Source organism: Callorhinchus milii, unplaced genomic scaffold (genome assembly GCF_018977255.1).
Source record: "Callorhinchus milii isolate IMCB2004 unplaced genomic scaffold, IMCB_Cmil_1.0 Scaffold2, whole genome shotgun sequence".
In the NCBI taxonomy this organism is placed as follows: Eukaryota; Metazoa; Chordata; class Chondrichthyes; order Chimaeriformes; family Callorhinchidae; genus Callorhinchus; species Callorhinchus milii.
In genome coordinates, this window is record NW_024704743.1 from 121,936,000 (window position 1) to 121,953,688 (window position 17,689).

At 43.2% G+C, this 17,689-nt stretch overlaps 1 protein-coding gene across 2 annotated transcripts in view; it reads left to right on the plus strand.

Annotated features, from left to right (window-relative positions):
* Positions 1 to 332: 332 nt before the first annotated feature.
* grinaa (glutamate receptor, ionotropic, N-methyl D-aspartate-associated protein 1a (glutamate binding)) overlaps positions 333 to 17,689 on the plus strand; it is a 33,616-nt gene continuing 16,259 nt past the window's right edge. Inside the window, exon 1 of one of the 2 annotated variants that reach the window (XM_042332163.1) lies at positions 333 to 510. The gene's annotated coding sequence lies outside the window, so the exon portion shown is untranslated. Of the gene's footprint in view, positions 511 to 11,142; positions 11,175 to 17,689 lie in introns of those variants that run through there. The other variant, XM_007895034.2, reaches the window with a different exon arrangement.

Genomic DNA, 17,689 nt, shown 5'->3' on the forward strand with positions numbered 1-17,689 from the left:
GCGATATCAGGGCAAGTCGTTGTTGTTGTTGTTGTGTTGTTGGATCACGTGCAAAAGGGGCGCGAGGCCAGAGGGGGGGGGGGTCAGGTACAGGGGGAGGAGGAGGTGCGCGCGCAGCCACAGGGAGTGCGGGGGGGTCAGGTGCAGGGGAGGAGGAGGTGCGCGCGCAGCCACAGTGAGTGCGTGGGGGGGGGAGAGTCAGGTGCCGGGGCGGAGGTGCGCGCGCAGCCACAGTGAGTGCGTGGGGGGGGTGAGAGTCAGGGGCACGGGGCGGAGGTGCGCGCGCAGCCACAGTGAGTGCGTGGGGGGGGGGAGAGTCAGGTGCCGGGGCGGAGGTGCGCGCGCAGCCACAGCAGACATCAAACCGTCAGTCCGGCGACACCGAGTGACGTTTGTTTTATTCTCAGCCGTTACCGCTCTCTCTCTCTCCCCCTCACTCCCTCCGTCCCTCACTCACCCCCCGAGGCCACCGAGACCCAGCGCCGCCCGAGCCGCCGCGGGGCCGAGCAGGTCAGTGGGGACCGTTTGTAATAAAGATTAAAAAAAAACACTGCGCACGTTGTGGTTTTATTTAACGTTTTAATGTCATTTTGTTGTTGTTCGACGAGGAGACGGTCCCCGGGAGTTAGGCCGCCCGCGGGGGGGGGGATCCTCACCATCAGCTCCGGACAGTTACATATATCTTATATATTATTTATATATTATTTTATATATTTATTCATTGCCACTTTCGTATCTCTATTTTGTGTTACGATGCGCTGAATGTGCTGATGTGTTGCTGTCAGGTTTGTGTGACCGGTTATATCTCTCCGAAGGGTTTATATATGTTGCAGATGGGGTTTATTTGGTGGTGATGTTGGTGTATTAACAACCGGATGGTATATTTCGGGGGTTATCTCTGTATTTACGGTGGGGTTTGTGTGTGTATTTGCTGTTGACGGAGATCTCTGGACACACACACAGTCCTTCGTAACGTTTTAATTACTGACGATGTCGATCGCAATTCCTTTTTTTTTCCTCCCCAAAAAAAACATGTGGAGGTTCTCTCTCCTCCTATGGCGGATTTTTGGTGTAAAATAGGGAGAGAGAGAGCGGTGGATGGGGAGAGGGGGGGGGGGAAAGAGGGGGGGGTAAGAGGGGGAGAGGTGGGGCTGTGATTCTTTTTATTCCCATTTTTCATCTAAATTTCGGTACAAGTTGATGTGCTCGGTCGGGGGTGAGAGAGAATTCACAAACGGGGTTAAAAACACTGTATTTTTACATTTAATTCTGTTTTAAAGCCAGAAGGGAGGGGGAGGGGGTTTGGGGGGGGGGGGGTGGCGGTGTGTCCCATTGATTTTTTTTCTGTCTCTCTCTGCCCTTCCTTCTTCCCTGTTGTTTTTGTCCGGTGGACAAGCCGCATCTTATCACCTGAGATTATCCGTGACGCGCTGCTAAAAATAGAAATAAAATAGAAAAAAAATGGAAATCTCTCCTTCCTTGAAATGTTTCTTTATAATTTAACGAGCTGTTGTATGTGTTTTTTTTTTGGGGGGGGCGGTGGGGGGGAGCTGTGAGATGAGGGAAAAGAGCAAAATGTTGAGAAGGTAGATTGCATTGGTGGATGCAATGCCAGGGAGATGCAATTTTTAGCCATGTTGGCGGTTTCATTTCACCTCCATGTGAGCGGAATCTGATTTCCTTGTACGCCATCATCTGCCCTGACTGTGAATGAATGGTTTGTGTGTTTCCCCAAAAGCTGTTTCGCTGCGTTTATCTTGTTCTGCTCTTGTCGTGACTTTACTGTTTAAATTGAAAAAGACAGATGCTTCTGGATTTGCTTTCTTTTTAAAAAAAAGCAATCGTTTATTTTTGCACGCGAGCGTAACGAATTTCTGAATGTGTTGCAATAGGATATTAGATTCATGTAATATTTATTTGATGGAAAGTAAAATGCCCGGTCTCTCGTTCTAATGTCTGTGCAAAATAATGTGGTGTTTTTAAGAGGAAAGGATTATAGCAAGACAGCTTGGTTTTTAGAGGGGCCACAGCAAACTGAAAAAATCATTTCTGCGCATGTTATAATGGCTTACAGTAATTACTATTGCTAACCATTATAGGCAAAACATAGATATGGCGAGACTTGGATTATATTCCTTAAGAGTTAAAGGGGTGATTTTATTGAGGTATTTACCATATCAATTCTCTACAATATTTAAATTTAGATGGTGGGAAACCTCTGCCCTTGGTAAAGGGATGCATAACAAGGGGAAGGACTTTGTCTTAAAATTAGAGCTCAGACGCTTATAAGTGAGATCAAACAACATTCCTTCAAGCGGAGGGTTGTGGGCAGAGAACCGTTACCGTGGAAGTAGAATCAATTGGGATTTTTAAAATCCTTGCTTTGGGGGAATTGGGGTATTTGAGGGTACAGAGGAAAAATTGGCAAAATAGAGTTAAAACTGCACAGATCCATTAAACCAGTGAAATAGGCTTGAATGCTGAACTGCCTCCTCCTACACTTGTATTCCCAATGTGGGATTTGAACACAGAGTCTACTAACTGAGCTAAGTTGACCCCTAAAAGGAGAAAACCGTCTGAATGATTCTTATTGTTTTTATTGTAGGTTTTAAAAAAAATTATGCTTTGGTCTTTCTCAATTTGGCTGCATCACATTGATGATGACAGGGACACAAGGTAGCTTTGGCTGGAAAAATATTCTATTGGTGCCATCCATTGCAGCATTGTTTTAATTAAATGCCTCCCAGTCAGGTCTCAACCACCATTCTTTGTAATCCATTCCAGTTGTTAATCATCCTCTGTGTAAAGGGATACTGCTTGCCGCTGACTTAAATTTGTGCTTCATAATCTCAAACCTGTGCCTCTTGACCTACCATTAAATGATTGAATGATCATTGGAAGAATCATTGACTCTTGATGTTTAGGCTTGTAGTATCAGAAGCTCCAATGAAAAAGTTGCATTGTTTTCTCCAGTACAGTAGAGTTTTGTTGGGGTTTGAGCGTTTGGCAGATGTAAGCATGGTGATGGGTTTCCGCACGTGTCAGACACCCGGCTTGAGCCCACCTATCACTGACTGTCAATAATCTATTTCTATACCAGTCGGTCATTCTGAAGTGCTGTACTCTGTCCAGCGCCTTGGGACGTCATCCCGACATGAAATGCGCTATACAAATGTAATGTTGTTGTTGTAGTGGGAAGAGTTACATAGGAGCATATTTCACTGCATTGGAAGTTATGAAATGATGTTTCTTGTTTAATATCTTATGCTGCTAAGTTAACTAGACTTAAGATGAAAATTCACAAACTAGTCATAACTACTTGTGTCTTCGAACCTCCTTTGCCTCGAGGGCTCGCCTGAATAAGGGCTCTGAGACACTATCCTGCGTGAGAGGTGTTATATAAGTACAAGTTGTTGTTGTTGTTTGAATGCAGACAAATCTGCCTAAAAGGGTCTGTAGAGAGTTTGTAAAATTTCGAAAATCAATATATGTATGTGTTGAGCACCCATCACAATATTTTTTAATTCTCAACATCCTCTACACGCTGCAGCATTAGTTCCTTGTTAGATTTTTTTTTGAAAGTCATCTACCCTTTAAATCAGGCATTCCTTTGGCACTGTGTCATAACCATGTGATACCCAACGTGAGCTTTGCATATAAATTGAAGCAACTTGATTTTCAAGTGGGGCAAAAGCAATCGAATACAGCACAGGACTCAGGTGATTTTAAAAATCTGTTACAAGTTCTTCACAGCGGCGGACTGTTTAATGGCTCAAAGCTGTGACAAAAGGAACATCTGACCTCCTCCGTTGTCACTTCCTACAATGAAGGTTTTACTCTGAGGTCTTTACTATGGCCAATCTAAGTCGTTTGCTTGTTTTTTGGGAGTCAGCCGGGTGTCACATGCGGAAACCCATCACTGTGCTTAAGAGTATCCAAACCCAACTGAGAATTCCCTGCCTCCCACCTACACACGGAAATCCCAGAGATAGATTGTTGGAATGGACAGCGCTCTCTCTCCCTGGAGGGACACATCCTGTTTACCTAATTCCGGAAAGTATTAGGCGCAGGTTGGCAAGAACCAAGGCTTGGGGACCCCAAAGTGTGTGTTGGGGTAACTGCTGGAGTCTAACCAGCTAAAGCCGCAAAGCTTGCCATTAATATCGCTGTATGTTAAGCTTTCCATCGCTGCTCGATGCGTTTGCTTTGGCAGAGAGATTTCGGGTGCACCAATTGATGTTGATTACCAGCCCACTTCAGAGCTGTTGATTGATCAGCTTTAACACGTCAACAGACTGCCGGTACCAAGGATTTGTTGCCAACATATTTTGCACATGTGACACCAGAAAAGCAGTTCAGCCTGTTACTACCAATGCAATGCATGACATTCATACTAGAGCTCAAAGAGTTTATTCATCCCTGCCTGATTGCAATATGTATTGTTTGAAACACAATCTGAGCGGTGCTGTAAGCTGTTCACTCTCTGCATATGGAATCGGAGTGGCAGGATGCGATAAAATACGCCACCCATATCACCTTGGGTGAAATTGGTCCACCTTTTAGTGCATGTACTCCAATTGCAGGGTAATTTTACTGCATCAAAAGTGACCTGAAGAACTGCTCAATATTTTTGTGATCGCTCTACATTCTATCTTCTGGGTTTTTGCCGATTCTTTTCAATTCTCCTTGTCTATGATATTAAATAAACACTTGCATTTGATCGAGCCGATGATGTGTGTCTCTCTCACTGAGTGAGTGGCATATCTTCAAAACAATTCTATTGAACGATAATGAAACTGGCAAACCAACCATTGAATCTCACACAGAAGCATATCCATATCAGTCAGGAAAAAGTGAGTACATTTGTGGACAGTGTAGCAATGTACTTCAATAAATTAGATAAAATAGACATATGTATCCAAAAGTGTTAAATCAATACAGTATAGGAGATAGGTGAGGCACTAGTGATATATATATATATTTTATATATATGCATTTTATATATATATATATAATTAAGACCTCAAAACCCCAAACCTTTTCCAGATATTGGGCTGCTCATGCATATGTTTGTAACTTGAACATCTCCCAACTCCATTGTTTTTGCTCAGTGACTGGGGATGAAACTGTTAGCATTCGGTTACACCATTCTGTGTAATACAGAATGATGGAAGAAATTAGTTGTCCATTACTCTGCATTGATGTCATGGTTAACCATGTTTATCACATCACCGGACCTTTCCTGCAATGTCTACATCTGTCAGATTCTGAGTTGCCCGTAACTGTGACGCTGAAACCTGGATGGATTCCGATCGACACCCTGTATTTTGAAATTTGCTTGCCAGAATAAGGAACTTGACATTTAGTGGGTACTTTTAATAGCTGAATGTAAGAAATCCTCAGAGCATTGAAATGTAAAATGGATGGAGTGGTTACTGGTGTACTTCTCAACCTGTAACATTCCTTCTATCCCAGAACCTTCAAATACTGAGACCTGGGGTTAAAACCTCATTCCACTCGAGCGTGTTCAGTGTATCACAGTTCATTTACCTCAGGATTTAGTCCGGTTCCTGAGCCAGGAGGATCTGAAGTATTCCAGGGCACTGCTGATGACAGGACAGCCAGTCTGGCTCATTGGCAGGATTTGGAAAGGTAGGCCAGTCACTGGGGGCAGGGAATCATCTCACTGAGCTGTTAACATTGCAAACCAAACCCTAACAGGTAGGGTGGTGCTAGCTGTACAGCGGCGGGAAAGTTTGCCAGAGAGTGATATCAATGGCAAACTATGCGGCTTTAGCTGGTTAGGCTCGTGCAATATCCCAACACGCACTCCGGGGTCCCCACGCCTTGGCTCTTGCCAACCTGCACCTAATAATTTCTGGGTAAACGGGATGTGTTCCTCCAGGGAGAGAGAGCGCATTTCATTCCAACCATCTATCTCTGGGATTTCCATGTGTAGTTGGGATGAGTGGTGTTATCAGCTTGGTTTGGATACTCTAAAGCACGGTGATGGGTTTCCGCATTTGTCAGACACCCGGATGACCAATAAAGGCCCTTGGGATTCTTTCACACAATCTCCTGTTTTTTTGTGGTGAGTATGGAAACTCACGTCCCAAGGCTGCCTTCCTGGGCTCTGAATGTAGATCTGAACAATATTAATTTATGCACCACAATTTCACCTTCTAGGTTCTTTTGAAGAAAAAGTTCGGTCTTGAAAGATCTGCTATTTGTGGTCTTAGGTCAGTTGTAAAACCTTCCTTTTGGACAGTGCTTACAGTCACCTCCTCCCTCCCCCCAGCTCGGATTCGAGCTGTTTAGTTCTGACGCTGCCCTGTTTAGGGCAAAATATAAATATAAAGTTGTTATTGTAAAGTTGATGAATTGCAAGCTGTCTCTTGATTCACCTTATTTAACTCTGGTTGGTAGATTTTTTTTTAAACCCCCCCAAAAAATTTGCAGATAAACCCTTCTTGGATTTTGTTTTTTCATTTGTTTTGTTTGGGCACTGTGAGCGATGGCTACTTTGTGTAATTACTTGTAGCCCTCAAGGATAGCTGATGTTGACAAAAAAATTACAAAGTGCAGTTAGAATGGTTTTTATTTTTGCTGCGGAGTAGAGGACGATTTGCAGCGGGTTAAATGTGTGATAAAGCTCCCTCTACGTAAATTACTCAACCTTGGAAGGATACTGATGCATGACACTTCTACGGTTTCCAGCGTCCTTTGAATAAAACTCTTATAATTTAAACAGTTTTGTGGTAGTGACCGGTACCCACCAGTAAAAACTGGCTGGAATGCATTTGAACAGTGAATCACTTGACTGCTGCCCGGGTGGATTGACCGTTTGTTTTTGAGCTTGATCCCAAAGACAAAAAGACATGGACAGACAAACTGGTACATTTTTAGTCAGTCGTGTGTCTGATGAATGTGGAAACCTATCAGCGTGATTTAGGTATTGAAACCGGACTGGTTCCACACATGCATGTCACGTACACATGGAAATTTCCCCATGTCTAGAATTTAAACAATAATAAATTGGTCATTTTCAATCTACGACTGTTTGTGGGACATTGCTGTGCGCAATGGGCTGCCGCGTTCGCCCACAAATATACAGTCAATTCACTTTACAGTGTGTTCTGTGAAGCGCTTTGGGATGTCCTCCCGACGTGAAAAGCGCTATATCAAATGCAAGGATTATTATTATTATTATTAAAAAGTATATTGCATGACTTTGTTTTTAATCTTTTAGAGACTCTGCATCTCATCTGTGCCAGGTAATCCATTCAAGTAATTGGGAAACTGCAGACTTGTTTGGTCAATTTATACAATGCAAAACAAGGCAGATAATCTGTCAATGATGTTTAAATTTAGGGTTATCTTGTGATTGGCTCGTAGCCACAAATTTCTTCCAGACACCTACATTAACTAGATCTTGCAAAACCTGCTAGAACTGTAAGTGTGTGAATCTTTATTGCTTGTAGCTCATCTAGACATGGTCACTTCCTTTGTCACGATTTTAGTGGTAATGGAGTGAGAGTAGAAAATGGTGTTGCTTTCACTAATTATCAAACTGGTGTTGATGGAACCTGTTTGATAATCTGTCGTATGTTAGTTATAAAGTTGGGGCCTGTTTAATTGAGTCTAACTTTTCATCTTGCAGGACAATTCTGTCTTGATATGTAGCCAAAATTAGCTTGGAAAATAACAATAATAATCCTTGCATTTGATATAGCGCTTAATGTTGTTGAGACGTCTCAACGACATAAGAATATACTGCAAAGCTTCGCAGAATATACTGTAAAGTGAGTCGACTGTATATTTTGTGGGTGAAATACAGCAGCCAATTGCTCACAAAAGCATCCCACAAACAGTCGTGGATTGAGTGACCAAATTATTATTTTAATTTATTTTTTCTGAAGGGATTATTATCCCTGCAAATCAACTGACAACTGGGTTCCTACTTACTGCTAGATAAATGGAGGTGTGTGGAGTAAATAAACTTGCATAACGCCCTGCCTGGGAATCGAACCCAGGTCCTCTCGCTTGTGAGGCGATTGCTCTAACCAATACGCTTCAGGACTCCAATAGTAGTGATTAGTTACGTGAGGAAAGCAAGTAATTGATGAACAAGGGCAGTGCTTTGCACTCTGGTTTCTGCTGTGGGTCCTTATGCCGCCCACTCCACATTCTTCATTGCTCTTTTAAAATGAGTGAATACATTTTCTCAAAAATATTCAGTTTTTCAGTAGTCTGAATTTTGTGGAGATTTCAGCGTAAAATCAGTTTGTTTGACCATGATGATGAACCGCAGATCTTGACCCTGGAGTTTTATCAGTTGGTACACTATTTATTCCCTGTTGTTCTTACTTATGGAACAGGCTTCCTAGGGAGACAGTGAAAGCAGAACATGTCATTTGTTTCAAGAACAATTTTGATAGATTTCTGCTAGAAAATAATATCTCAGGATACAGTATATAGTTTGGGACATGACATGTCAAGCGACTGCCAAGCTGGTGGAAGGCGAACTAGATGGACCTTGGTCTTCTTTTGCTTAGCAAATTCTTATGTTCTTATATACTTAAGTAGTGTGGAAGAGTTATTGTATGTGAAAGATGCTCGGAGGTGTGAGTGCAAGATTTTGTCGTACCATTTTTCCCCTATGGTTTGCTGGTTGCTGTAGCAGACCAACCCATAAAGGACTGTTGTGACCTACATTGAGGCTTCTCTGGTTTAACCCTTTTCTATTATCCGTGCTGTCATCCTACTGGGAACAGCAATTCTTTCCACTCAGGTCCTGTTAACCCTGCAAGCCAAGCCTTAGAGGATAGGCCCCGCTAGATAAACAGTGGGAGGTGCTCTCAATGGCAAGTACACCACACATTCTCTGGGGTTCCCAAGCCTCAGCTCTTGCCAACCTGTGCCTAATATTTTCCAGGATTAGGTAAACCGTGTGTGTTTGTTCACTGGAGAGTACACACTCCATTCCAGAGAAAATTCCATGCGTGGGTGGCAATACAATATTTTAGTTGAAAGTATCTAATGTGTTCCAGCACACATTACTGAGAACTCCATAAATAAATAATTTAAATAAAACTGGTTTTGATCATATATTTTACTGGCAGTGGCCAATATTTCCCCTCATTATGAAATTCCAGGTTTTGCTTTGCTGCCCCATCTTATCCAGAGGTCACTATGGTCTAAATAGCTTTGTTTTCCTGAATTGGGCGGAGGCAGGAGGAGGAAGAGAGTTTCTAGTCACAATCCCCCAAGTTTTTTAAAAAAAGTCATTCGTTTCACGTGTTTTGCATGGGATGTTGATGTGTGCAAATTGATTGCTGGATTCACCTACACGTGCGCAGTCATTACACAGAACTTTGAAGCACTTTGAGAGGTTTCAATGTGATAAACACTGTATCAAATAAGATTATTATGTATATCTTTGTTTTCCCCACTGTCAACGGGACCCGGAAATATGCATGTGGTTGATTAATCGCTATTGTCATATCAAATGTGGATGTGATGCTCAAGCACTGCATAAATCTGACAGAAAACAGGTCTGATTAGTTAGTGTAATTTAATTCCTTTAATTCCTAGATTAATTCCTTTAACTCCCTTTTTCTGTAATGCAGATTAGAATATTTTCTCTCCTTTCACAATCACTGTGCATGGCCAAGCAGAAGGGTTAATGATATTTTAATATCTGATAACTGTTGAACACAGGAACCACTAAACTAACCCTGTATGTTTGTGTTTTTGTGATTGGGGAAGTGCTGTGGTGCGAAACTTGGGAGAAAGATGCAGCGCTGAATTCTGCTTACCTGAGTCAAAATGTATGCGGAAATTGGCAGAGAAAAGAGTGAATGCAGCATTGACTGTTACGTGACCCAGTCTGACTCAGCTCAAGTGTCTGCTTTGTACCGCAGGGAAAATGTCCAATGATTCCAAAAATAATTTTATTAATGGAAGATTTTTGCAGCATTCCAAGAAGTTAATCACGTTGCCTAGAAATTTAGCTTCTCTAACTGTATGTCTGATTAGTTAGTGTAGATTAAGTCCTTTAAATCCCTTTTTTTTGCAATGCAGATTAGAATATTTTCTCTCTTCTAACAATTGCTGTCTGTATCGCCAAGCAGAAGGGTTAATGATGTTTGATACTTAATTATTTTCTTTATTTTGCATTTGACAATCAACGTGAAAGATGCTACATAAATAATCCTTGCATTGATGTAGCTTATTATGTCATTGAGATGCCTCAAAGCTCTTCACAGGATATACTGTAAAGTGGATATTGACTGTATTTTGTGGGCGAAATGTGGCGGCCAATTGCGCACAGCAATATCCCACAAACAGCCATGGAGTGAATGACCAATTTTATTTGGGGCATTGTTGGTTAGGACACTGGGAAAACCACGCTTCTCTTTGAATTGCGGCATGGGATCTTTAACATCCACTTATAGGCAGATGGGACTTTGGTTTGAATCTCATCCGAAGGACAGCATCTCCGACAGTACAACACCCCCCCCAGCACTGCGTTGAGTGTCTGTCAGATTGACGATGTGATTCTAAGTTCCGCCGTGGATCTTAAACGTACAATCTTCTGACTCAGAGGCAATAGTGCTACCACTGAGCCAGGCTGACGGTGTCGATTTGACATCGTCTTTCAAACACTGGGGAGTAACCTAGGTTCAAAAGTTTATGGTTGCATCATTAATAAGTGAGCTGATTCCACATGCTTTGCAGACATTAGAGGTACGAGAGAGGAGATTAGAGGTGGTGGAATATAAATGTCACTTGACTACTTGGTCAGAATGGTATGCTCCCCTACCTTTCTGACCTCCTAACCCCATATCAGCCTGTCCGCGCTCTCCGCCCCACCATTGGCGGTTGGGCATTCAACATCTCTGCCTCACACTCTGGAACTCTATCCCGCAATCCCTCCACCACAGCCCCTTCTCTTGTCTTTTTCAAGTCCCTTCTAAAGACTTTCTTCTTCGACCATGCCCTCAGCCACCCTCCCACCTCCTCCACCCCTCCTGACCCCAACGCCCAGCTCGTGTCCAAAAACCCAATCTGTCCAGCGCCCTGGGACGTCTTTCCGATGTGACGGGCGCTATACAAGTGTGATTTGTTGTTTTTGTTTGGTGCTGCAGGTTTTTACATAAGCTTTCTGCACGGTACGTATGACGAGATACCTTGTGTTCTCTGTTTGAAGACTAATTTCTGTTGGTTATCAGTTCATCATTACCTTTTTAAACCTAGCAACAAAATAGTTTCAAAGTGCTTCTAATTTAGTGCTTTGCATACTGTAATGAAAAAGTGATATGTTAGTATATTATCTAGAGATTTTGTACCATTTGTTGATATTTTTATGCATATTTTTCTCTTCTGTGGGAAAAAATGCCCATCATCCACTTGATTTAGTAGAAATGAGATCGGGAAATTTGGGTGGAGAATTGGTGGTATCTTGGAGGGCGTGTCTAAAACTGTCTTAAATAAATAATTTGGTCATTCAATGCATAACTGTTGGTGGGACACTGTTGTGCACAATTGGCTGCTGCATTTCACCCACAAAATATCTGCATCAAAGCGTTTTACAGGATATTCTGTGAAACGCTTTGAGACATCTCAACGATGTGATAATGCGCTATACTAAATGCAAGGATTATTATTATTAGGGATTATTATAAAATTCACCCTAATGAATGAATCAATGCATGTACAGTGAAGTGATTTTTAGTGAGCCCCTTATTCCTGTATCATTTCAGATATGAAAACGATCTATCAATTGAATGTAAAACAAATCTACCTGTGGCAATGATGCCACCCACATCTGAGCCCTTGTCTGTGGTGAATTAAAATGACAAAAAGATTTGTCAAAAATCATTTTGGGGATTAAAATAATGATCTTTGTTATTGTTCGAAGCATCTATTGTATCATAGTTTCCAGTCACTAACGTTCCTTCTGTTTGATGTACTGTATTTTGGCAATATTTCCTGTGCATTTTAGGCTTGGAACCTTGGCAGTTTGCTGGGTTGAAACGCCTTTTTCCCTTTGAAAGAGACGTTAAACCAAGGTCCTATCTGCCAAATCAGGTGGACATTGGCTGACGTGACGCTATTGGAAAAGGGTACGGCATTTACGCTGCGTCCTAACCATCAATCATCCATATAAATTAATTATTCGCCCCATGGCTATTTAATGACTGTCATATTTCCCTGTAAACAACCTTAGTTGACAATCCACGACTGTTTGTGGGACACTGCTGTGTTCAAATAAATAAATAATCCTTGCATTTGATATAGCGCTTTTCACGTCAGGCGGACGTCCCAAAGCGCTTCACAGAACACACTGTAAAGTGAATTGACTGTACATTTGTGGGCGAACGCGACAGCCAATTGCGCACAGCAATGTCCCACAAACAGTCGTAGATTGAAAATGACCAATTTATTATTGTCTTTGGTTTTGGAGGGATTATTATTAGGCTGTGTGTGGAGTAAGGAAACTTGCCCAAGGTTTCGCCCTCTGCCTGGAATTGAACCCAGGTGTCTCGCCTGCAAAGCGAGTGCTCTAACCACTGAGCTACAGGACTCCAAGTATTATTATTAAAGTTGCTCAAAATTGATTGTAATCTTTGCTCCTGTGGCGATTAATATTGCGTGATGCAATTACTGGAAGGTTATTGAGAACTCATCAGCAATTGGCTTTCAGGAACTTTGAGATTACAGTGGTGTCGTTACTCAATACTGCTTGCATTTCTGTTTCTCCCCCTCCCCCAATCTGTGCTAAAATTTAAGTTCAGTTCTGCTGTTGTCTCTTGTTAAAATAGTAACCAGTATCAGCTAATTGCTAAGGGTCATAGAAGTGTATTCAGTTAGTTTCTTAGAATGTCTCCATTATAATGGAGACGAGCGCCAGGATTATTATTGTTATCATCCTCGTGGTATTGTGGCTTTTCCCATCAGTAATGCGTCTTTAGATGTTGTAATAAAATTAATTGTAAACCAATTAAACTGTAGTAATTCAGCACTCCATGACGCTATCCTGCTTGAAGGGTATTGTATAAATGTTAGCTATTTTTAACATGTATTTAGTTTCTTGCAACTCACCCTCTGGATCATGTACAATGTCTAATTCTGACATGAATTTGTAATGGCACAAATGCAGGACAATTCCCAAAGCTGTGCTACCACTTACTTACTTGGTTCAAGCACCGATACTTACAATTTACTGGATTGCAAAAACCCAGCTGCTCAAATGCTTCTGATGGGACATTAGCCCCAGTGAGTAGAAAGTACAATGTCCCCATTTTTCAATATCAAGTAACTAGACTGTTTGCTTGTTGCTTTGCTTGTATGAAGGTGTATAAGCCAGATCCCTCCCTCAGCTGCTTCCGATGTTTACCATACGTGCCTGGTCCTGGCTTCACAGATGGACATCTCTTTTTGCTGAAGGCTCAAGAGCTGGGATAAATGGAGAACAGTTTAGACACTTTATACTCCACGCGACTCCCTCATAAACCCCTCTAATCGGTTTCTGTGTTGCCCACAGTACAGAGGCAACCTTCATCAAAGTCGCAAATGATATTCTGTGACCAGGGCTCTCTCTGTCTCTTTGTCCTTCTCAATCTCTCTACCGCCTTCAACATTGTTGACCACTTTATTCTTCTCCACTACCTCCCCTCAGCTCCACCTTCACAGTTCTGCCCTTGCCTAGTTGCAATCCTATCTTTCCCATTGTCTCCATTTTATACCCGCGAATGACGTTTCCTCCTCCCCATGCTGTCCCGTGCAACATTCCTCAGGACTCTGTCCTTGGTCCTCTCCTCTTTAATATTTACATGCTCCTGCTCAATGATATCATCCACAGGCATGGGGTCAACTTCTTCATCTATGAAGATGGCGCCCAACTCTATCTCTCTGCCTCCTCCCTCGACTCCAGGACCACTGATGTCCTGATGGGTTGTCTGTCAGAGAGTAAGTCTTGGATAAGAGTCAACTTTCTTCAGTTGAATGTTGATAAGACGGAGGCCCTCGTGCATGGTTCCCGTCAGTGGCTCCTCATCTCAGGCTCTGACAAACATCACTGTTCACTGATGCAATCTCCACCTTTCTGAGCCAGTATGGAACTGTGATGTTCTGTTTGACCCTCAACTGTCCTTTAAATCCTACATCTCTGCCATGATACTTGTCTGCCTCTGCCACTACCTCTCCCCTCACGTTGCTGAGACCCTAACCCATGCTTTTGTTATGTCCAGGCATCATAATGCTAACTCCACGCTCAGCGGATTTTCCAAGTGTTCTCTCCACAAGATGCAGATTATTTAGAACTTTGAAGCTCATGTCAACTCCCGTACCAAACTCTGTGAGCCGATCGCCCCATCCTTGCCCGGCTCTACTGGCTCCCCATCCCCCAGAGGATTGTCGTTCTCACTTTTAAAGCCCTACGCAGTCTTGTTCTTCCCTACCCCTGCGACCTACTAAAAACTTACCAACCTGCTTGCTGCTTCCTCTCGGTGGGCACTTGCCTGACCATCATTAGCGATCGAACGTTCAGCTTATCTGTCCCCTCTGGAACTTCATCCAGAATCCCTTTGCCTCACCCTCTCCCTTGCCTCCTTGAGAACTTCCTACTTGAACCACAGTTTCTGGCAGTGAGTTCCACATCGATCAGCAACAATAACAACAAAAACTTGGAATTGTTTAGCACCCTCCAGGCAGTGAAGTGTCTGAGCGCTTAACAGTGGTGGAGCCTAACTCCGAGTCGGGGTGGAGGGTGGGGTGGAGAGTGGCCGTAAGAATGGTCAATGAGGAAGATCTTCAGGCTGGATTTGAAAAAGGGAGTGAGGGGGAAAGGTTTCAGAGTTTCAGGGTGTAGTAGCAGAAAGCGCGACCTACAATGGTGGGGTGGAGTGTGTGAGGGATGAGCAGAAGGCCGGTACCAGACGAGCGGAGGCGCTAGGTAGTGGATTGGGCAATGAGGAGGTCAGGGAGGGAGGTTCTAGAGAGTGAGTGGATTTGAATATGAGTCTGAGGATCTTCAAGTCGATCCTTTTGGTGATGGGGAACCAGTGAAGCCTGGCCAGAACTGCTGAGGTGTGGGTACGGAGTTTGGTGCGGGTAAGCACAAATGCAGGGTTCTGAATGAGCTGGATCTTTTGAATAGTGGACCTGGGGAGACCGGCGAGGAGTGCATTGGAGTAATCCAGGTGGGGGGTGACAAACACATGCACGAGAGTTTCGGCTGCCTTTGGGGTAAGGTACAGTCGGAGGCAGGCAATGTGACGGAGGTGGAAGAAAGTGGTCCTGGTCAGGGACCGGATGTAGGGGACGAAGCAAAGCTGGGGGTCAAACCGGACGCCTAGATTGCGCACTGGTTCAGTGAGCGTGAGGGAGAACCCAGGGAGGTTGAGGAGTTCAGATCCTTAGGAGTGAAGACATTGACGGGAGCCAACGAGTATGGCTTCCTTCTTGTCCACATTCAGCTGCAGGAAGTTTGCACTCATCCAGGCGCAGATGTCTGCCAGACAAGCTGATAGAACATCGGTAGACCTGGAGTTGGTACTGGAGGCAAAGTAGGTTTGTGTGTCATCCACATACATGTGGAAGTTTATCCCGTGTCTGCGGATGACATCGCCCAGAGGGAGCATATAGATAAGGAAAAGAAGAGGGCCAAGGATGGAGCCCTGGGGAACCCCGCAAGTGACCGGGCGGGGGCAGGAGGAGAAACCATTTGCCGAGATGAAATGGAGGTGATTGGTTGAGTAGAATTTGAACCACGTGAGTGCCACTAAGATGGATGAGGGAGGAGAGGTGGTGGAAGAGGGTGGTGTGGTCGACTGTGTCAAAACCAGCAGAGGGATCCAGGACGAGGAGGAGGCAGAGGGAGCCCTGGTCACAGATCGAGAGGATGTCATTTGTGACTTTGACAAGCGCTGGCTCTGTGCTGCGGGCAGGGTGAAAACCAGACTGCAGAGGCTTGTGGAGGGAGAAGTGTGACCAAAATTGACCTTGAACAATGCGTCCCAGGACTTTTGTAAGGATTTCATTAGGACTTCAATGTGCAGATTTAAATCAAGCAAGTTTATTAGTTGAATCAAACACATACAAGATAAACCTTAAACACTATACATATATTAGACAGCGTACAGCAAAATAGCCATATTACCCGATCCCAGCTTCTGGACAGCAATGGCAGTAAGACTGCTCAGCATAATCCGACTCTACCACTGCTGTCCAGATAAGCTACAACGTGATTTCTTACAGTCCGAATAGCATCACACGATTCTCTATACATTCTGGATCAACGTTATTTTATCATGTACTTTTTGCGTGACCCGTAACAGAGGATGCTTTGCAGACATTACTTCCGTGTTTTAATACCTCCTTCCGTAATCTGTCCTCCCTCTGTCTTGTTCCAACCTAGATATATATATATATATATATGTTATGTGTTTATGCAAGCATTCTTATGAAATGCAGATACCCTGTGTCCATTGTTCAGAGCTTCAACCTTCAGACAGTGTCAGTGTCAGCAGTTTTTCCCTGCCTCACGTGGTTCACCCTATTTGTCTAGTTCCCTGTTATCCTTACTTACAATTTATTGCTTTTAACTAATTATTCTTAACACTTTGGCAAGGAAAGGTAGTTTGGAAATGGGCCGGGAGTGTGAGAGATTAAAGGGATTGATGGGGGGTTTTGAGAAGGGGTGTGATAACAGCGGTTTTCAGGGGCAGTTCAACAAGGCAATCTCCTTTATCTATCAAAGTATCCTGGCTCTGAATTCCCAGGAGAGTCCAGTCCATCTGCCTTGTGAAAAGCTAATCTCTTCAGATGTGTGTTTTCAAGGCCAGGTCTGAAATCACTCAATTGGAGTTCCATAGGTAGGTGGGCTGGGACGATCAGCCTCTGCAATACTGTCGTGTTGGCAGGATGATTTTATCGTGCATCAACCTGACAGCAATCCCTCTGCCCATATCTTAGGATCTGTATGAGACCCTCCTTAATTGCCTCTCAGGAAAGGACTTAGCATTTCAACTATATCATGTTGACAATATCACTGAACACTTCAGTCATTTTTCATCACTGCCTTCCAGAGGAACCGTCTTATAATGTGTGCAGGATAGTCTCCTATACGTCCACAAAGTGCAAGGTCAAACTACTTGACAGTATATCCTGTGAAGCACTTTGAGACGTCTCGACGACATAATAAGGTGCTCTATCAAATGCAAGGTTTATTATTTATTATTCAGAATGCTAAAACCTATCTGACAATACATAACCCAATTTAAGTGTTCAATACAGGGTGACATTGAATAATCAGGGGCAAATTGCATATTTTCTTGCAACATCTCAGGGTAGAGATTGGGTTTGCATATAATTGGCAAAAATTTTCTCAGGTTTTATTCCAAATCCCTGAATTAGATGTGCAGTGAGCGGTGGATATTGTGAAAATGTGCATTGGGTGATGGAGACTAAGAATCTCATGAATACAGAAAAATGGAACTGAGTGTTAGCAATGTGGTGTAAGATCCCAGTCCTTGTGGAGGTGAGAATACATTTTTTTTAAAAAAAATACATGTCTGCAGCAATTTGCTTCAGGGAAAAAATGTACTTGTTAAAAATAGTGCATTTTAAAATGCAGCATCTCAAATTGCCCCCAGTAGATCCTGATTTGTTATTTGTACTTGCA